This window comes from Anolis sagrei, chromosome 2, assembly GCF_037176765.1.
Source record: "Anolis sagrei isolate rAnoSag1 chromosome 2, rAnoSag1.mat, whole genome shotgun sequence".
NCBI lineage: Eukaryota > Metazoa > Chordata > Lepidosauria > Squamata > Dactyloidae > Anolis > Anolis sagrei.
Genome location: NC_090022.1, coordinates 261,578,942 through 261,584,941, shown reverse-complemented (window position 1 = coordinate 261,584,941; position 6,000 = coordinate 261,578,942). Strand labels below are relative to the sequence as shown.

The 6,000-nt window shown below is 43.1% G+C and overlaps 1 protein-coding gene across 3 annotated transcripts in view; it reads left to right on the top strand.

Annotated features, from left to right (window-relative positions):
* The first annotated feature begins 1,019 nt into the window (after nt 1-1,019).
* The window catches only part of ZFYVE16 (zinc finger FYVE-type containing 16), a 30,787-nt gene continuing 25,806 nt past the window's right edge, over nt 1,020-6,000 (top strand). For 2 of the 3 annotated variants that reach the window (XM_060761711.2, XM_060761709.2), the window contains exon 1: nt 1,020-1,171. The gene's annotated coding sequence lies outside the window, so the exon portion shown is untranslated. The remainder of the gene's footprint in view (nt 1,172-6,000) is intronic. The other variant, XM_060761710.2, reaches the window with a different exon arrangement.

Below are 6,000 nucleotides of genomic sequence, written 5' to 3'. Positions count from 1 at the left end.
GCCCAGTGTGGAACACATCTCACCACACTAAAACAGTGGATGTCGCTCTTAATGAGACATGCCGCATTATCACAGGGTGTCTGCGCTCTACACCACTGGAGAAATTACACTGTCTAGCCGGTATTGCACCACCTGACATCCGCCGGGAAGTAGCAGCCAATAGTGAAAGGACCAAGGCAGTGACATCTCCAGCTCATCCCTTGTTTGGGTATCAGCCAGCATGTCAACGACTTAAATCAAGAAATAGTTTTCTTAGATCTACAGAGACACTAGCTGGAACACCTCAGCAAGTGAGAGTTCAAAAGTGGCAGGCTCAAACCCAGCACCTCAATCTGTGGGTGATACCAGATGAGAGACTCCCCCCTGGGCACATAGGGGCAACTTGGAAGGCGCTGAACAGACTGCGCTCTGGCACCACGAGATGCAGAGCCAACCTCAAGAAATGGGGCCACAAAGTGGAATCCATGACATGCGAGTGCAGAGAAGAGCAAACCACTGACCACCTGCTGCAATGCAACCTGAGCCCTGCCACATGCACAATGGAGGACCTCCTTGCGGCAACACCAGAGGCACTCCAAGTGGCCAGATACTGGTCAAAGGACATTTAATCAACTACCAAGTTTGCAAAATCTGTGTGCTTTTTTAAATCTGTTTGTTTGTTTTGTTCTGTTAGAAATGTAATACAATGTTCTGGTTGCGGATGACACGATAAATAAATAAAAACTATATCATAAGTTGTACTATATGTAATATACGATATTACAATATTATTAATACTATTTATACCATATTATTATTATTACATTACAATCCCTTGTCATACACTGTAAAGAAAAGACCACTGCCTTCTGCTCTATAATTCCCTAAAGCCAACCCCCACTGGGAGAGTTGCTTCCTTCCAAGACCTTCCCTCCAAGACTTTCACCCAAGCGACTGAATGGGAAGAAAAGAAAACTTGCATAGTAACTGCGCAGGCGCAGAGGAAGTCGTCCCAGGCATTGGTGGCCGACGTCTCTCCTTGGGAGGAGGCGCATGCGCAGGAGGAAGGCTCGAAGGCGAAGGAAGGAGACCCTGCTCGGGAGAGGAGACGCTGAGGGAGGCAAAGCGGCGAGGTCCGGGCCCTGGAGGCGCCGAGGGAGTGGGATGCGGGCCCGACACCCAGGAGGTGAAGGTGTGCGTCGCTTTGAGGCGCTGGCTTTCTTTTGGGAGGAGGAGGAGGGGGCGTGGCCTCCTCCCTAGGCCTCAAAAGGGGGTCTGTCTATGAGGGTCGCCTGCTCTTCCCCCTTGGATGTGGGGCGGAGGGGCTGAGCAATGGCCTCCTCTCTCTTCCTGGCTGGGAAATGTGGTGGGGAAGTCCTGGCTTGGGTTCAGTGCTTTCACACAGCAGACCCCTTCCACACAGTTGTATAAAATCCACACTGGCAGTGTGGACTCAGATAATCCACTTCAAAGCAGATATTGTGGATTATCTGCCTTGATATTCTGAGTTATATGGCTGTGTGGAAGGCCCTACATGGTAGCTGAAATACCAGGAAATTTGACATAAATCAGCAACTGATTTAGAAAACCACAACAACATATTGTCAAAGGCTTTCATGATTGGAATCACAGGGTTATTGTGTGATTTCTGGGCTGTATGGCCATGTTCCAGAAGCATTCTCTCCCGATGTTTTGCCTGCATCTATGGCAGGCATCCTCAGGATGCCTGCCATAGATGCAGGCAAAACATCGGGAGAGAATGCTTCTGGAACATGGCCATACAGCCCAGAAAACACACAACAACCCAATTACAACAGTTTGTGCTTGTAGTACATACAGATGAAACCACATGATGGGAAGTGTCATTGGGTAATAGGCATGAGCAAACTTTGGGCCTCCAGGTGTTTTGGACTTCAACTCCCACAATTCCTAACAGCCTACTGGCCCGTACCTGAGTTATTTTATTTATTTATTTATTTAGCGATTTATTTATTTAGCGATCTTCTCACCTCCATAGAGGGACTCAGGCCAGTTTCCAACAACAATATTACAAACAATCTTTAAAACATCATAATTCAAAGTACACTAAAACATTAAAGTAGCAAGTACAGTCAAAATGACAAATATGACTAGAGTGAGTAGTACAGTAAAAATGACAAATATGACTAGAGTGAGTAGGCATTAGAGCATTCAAAAATAACAAGTGTTTTATCCTTTCAGGGGCATTTGAACAATGAGGATTGTTTGTAACTACAGGGATATTTTAAATTAAAATAACAATAACTTTCTGTTGAAACACTAATAGTCATTTAGTTGCCCTCTAATGGTGCCACACAGTATTGGGTCGCTGTGAGTTTTTCAGGCTGTATGGCCATTTTCCAGAAGCATTGTCTTCTGATGTTTAGCCCACATCTACGGCAGGTATCCTCAGAGGTTGTGAGGTCTGTTGGAAACTAGGCAAGGTTTATATATCTGCAGAATGTCCAGGGTGAAAGAAAGAACACTGCTTGAGGCAGGTATGAATGTTGCAATGGGCCACTGATTAGCATTTAATAGTCATAGAATCATAGATTTGGAAGAGACCTCATGGGCCATCCAGTCCAACCCTCTGCCAAGAAGCAGGAATATTGCATTCAAAGCACCCCTGACAGATGGCCATCCAGCCTCTGTTTAAAAGCTTCCAAAGAGGGAGCCTCCACCACACTCCGGGGCAGTTTCAAAGCCTGGCTGATTGCTGCCTGGGGGAATCCTTTGTTTGAAAGTGTTAGCTGGCCCTGATTTATTCTTGTCTGGAATTCCCCTGCCTGCTTTTTGAGTGGTGCTCTTTATTTCCTGTCCTGATTTTAGACTTTTTAAAAGTTGGTCACCAGATTTTGTTCATTGTCATGATTTCCTCCTTTCTGTTAGAATTATCCACATGCTTGTAGATTTCAGTAACTTTTCTGTGTAGCATGACATGGTGGTAGTGTGGTCTGGCATTTCTGTGTTCTCAGATAATATGTTGTGTCCAAGTTGGTTCATCAGGTGCTCTGTTATGGCAGACTTCTCTGGCTGAATGAGTCTGCAGTGCCTTTCATGTTCCTGAGGCAATGCTGCGTTTGGTATAACACTAAGTCATTTAGGTATTCTCTAATGGTGTCACCCTGTGTTGTTTGTACCTCTTGCATCCCAATAGTGATGCCACTGTCTTCCCCACCTTATAGTGAGCCTGAAGTTGCCACTTCAAAAGAGGCCAAACAGATTGGTTGGCCAGATTGAAAGCCAGAAAAGGTTGTATAGAAGAGTGAATTGCAGTCTGCAGTCTGGGTGGGGAAAGGTGTTGCTTGTTACCTGGTTGCTGTGACAGGAAATGCCTGCTGAAATTCCCTCTTCTGCACAACCATTAAAGCTACAGGAGCCATCTCCACTTTTCACTCTGTTAGCCTTTTGGGTAGATTAAAGGGGAGAAAGCGTTAAGTCTTGGTCACCTTCTGTCAAGTAAACAAATACCTTCTTCTTTGTCTGCCTTCTATCCCCAAGGCAAGCTGGTTTTTCCTTCACCTTTCAAGTTAATAATTCTCCCCTTCCAGATCTTGTTACTTCTCTCCTTCTTTGTTTGGATTTTTGTTTTGCTGATTCTCAAGCATACCGAGGTGTCTGCTGATAAACCAGCTTAGCCAAGTGCCTCAAGGAACTGGAAATGTGAGGCTATTTTGCTTTAGAAATCATATTCAAAGGCAGTCTTTAGAAGTGTGTTGCTTCCTGCCTTTTATAGTTGTGGAATTCAGCCACTATTTTTTTTAGGAAGTTGTCAAGTAGGTGTTATGCACAGATAGTCCAGTGTGATCTTGTGCAAGGTTAAAGTCCTAGTAAGCACATTATTTTTGATTTGGGATTACATGCATGTTTTACTTTCTCCTACATACATGAAAAAAACATGTAAAAGGAATACAAGTGTTGCAGTCTTATGGGGAAAGGTTTACTGCAAAAAAAGTGCTATTTTCTATATATGACTTCCATAAGCATTGCCAATATAGATAGTCCCAAAGCTGCGAACAAGTTCCGGGCTGCTGCTAGTTTTTCGGGCTGTATGTGTGCTGTCGCACGCTGGGCCTGTGCATCAGACTGTAGACAGGACATAAATTTTGTGTGCCCAACGGGACGCCGGGGCTGCCTCAGATTAAAGGCCTTTGGATTTCCTTAAAACACAGTCTCTAGAATACTTAAAGGTTCAACAAAGTTCTTTATTATTGAAAACAAACAGGTACTTTAAGGCTTTCTTAACAGTCTATTGGCTCTCTTTCAATATTGTCCACAGGGAACAGGCACTATCTTTTTAACTGTAACTAATGGGGAAATCCTTAACTTCTAATCTGGGCAGTCTGTCTTTGCCTCTGTTGGCGTGGAGCCCCTACACCCGGTACCAACTGCTTCTGGCTTCCGCGAGAGACCCTTACCAAGCAGAGCTTTGTAGACTTCCAGGGGTAAAGAACTCAGGTTTCCGTGATGGATGAATGAAGTCCCTCAGCAAAGGAGCTGTAAGGCTGTACAACCCCAGTCAGGCTGTAGGCTGTATATTTATTTATTTATTTATTTATTTATTTGGTATGCTTGTATACCGCTAATATCTCCCCAGCCAAGTCATAGAAGACGAAGCTTTCTACAGGAGCTCTTGGTATTATGTCCTGTGCGAAAGACTTCTCTGTGTGGATTGAACCCAAAAAGGCTCCTATTCCCTCCAAAAACCCAAAAATTGGGCGAGACCAGGGAACCTAACTATAATTGACAGGTGGCTTGCCCTATGATTGCAGCCAAAAGAAGCCACCTATCTGCAGAGTCCCTGAAACTTAGGACTACCAACAAACATTCAATGCAAAGCAAACAAAATTGGAGCTCCTGGTACAGCTGTACCTGCACAGTATGGCCAATAGCATCCATACTTTGTGAAAAGAACACAGCAACCCAGTGATTCCGGCCATGAAAATCTTTGACAACATATTTGTTCTTAAGTTGAATTTGTTTGCTTGTTTTGCTGTCTGTGCGTTCAGAAGACTTTACCTCACTTTCTGTCCCTGTGATAATTGGATTTTGAAAAAAATAGCTTGTTGTGGAAATAAGGATTTGTGATAAAACTTCAGTTTTAAGACACCTTTTCCCCATGATAACTCTTCCAAGAGTTAATTTGTCTCACCCCCGTTCTGTAGATGACAGAACGTCTTTTTGCAATGTTCAAATCATGCTAGTAAATGAATGTTTACCATACTTGATGCATTTTACACTTTCTTTTACACTTTTCTGTACTTGATAAACAGGAAGCATCTCTCATAGTAGACAAGAAACACCTGAATCCCTTCATTGTCCTGACCTCCAGGACTTGGGAGCATTTTTCTGCCCACAAAACATGACATCTACTCTATATGATTATAGCCTCTGCATCCTCTTTATATAAGATAAATGTGTTGGATAGATAATATAGGTTTATTTAGATACATATTTTTTGGGTTAGTCGTTACGTGTTCATTTGATTTTTTTTACTCATTGCTTTGATTTGGTTTGTTTGTTTGTTGTCATATTACAGTATAGAATGTTTGCCATTTTTAGTGGAAACTCGGGGAGATAAGGCAGGTTATAAATAGATTATTGGTGCAATGGTTTAAACGCTTGTGCTAGCAGGACTGAAGACCAACAGGTTGCTGGTTTGAATCCAGGGAAAGTGCTGATGAGCTCCCTCTGTCAGCTCCAGCTCCTCATGCAGGGACATGACAGAAGCCTCCCACAAGGATGGTAAAACATCAAACATCCAGGCATCCCCTGGACAATGTCCTTGCACCAGAAGCAACTTGCAGTCTCTCAAGTTGGTCCTGACATGGAAAAAATTATTATTATTATTATTATTATTATTATTATTATTGGGTTCACACAAAACCACTATTGTGCATTTGTTTACCACATTTCTAGGTTTGTTTACATGAACATTTATGCTTTATTGTTAATTTCATTAGATTGTTTCAACACTTTTTAGTCACCTGTGTAAATAAATGT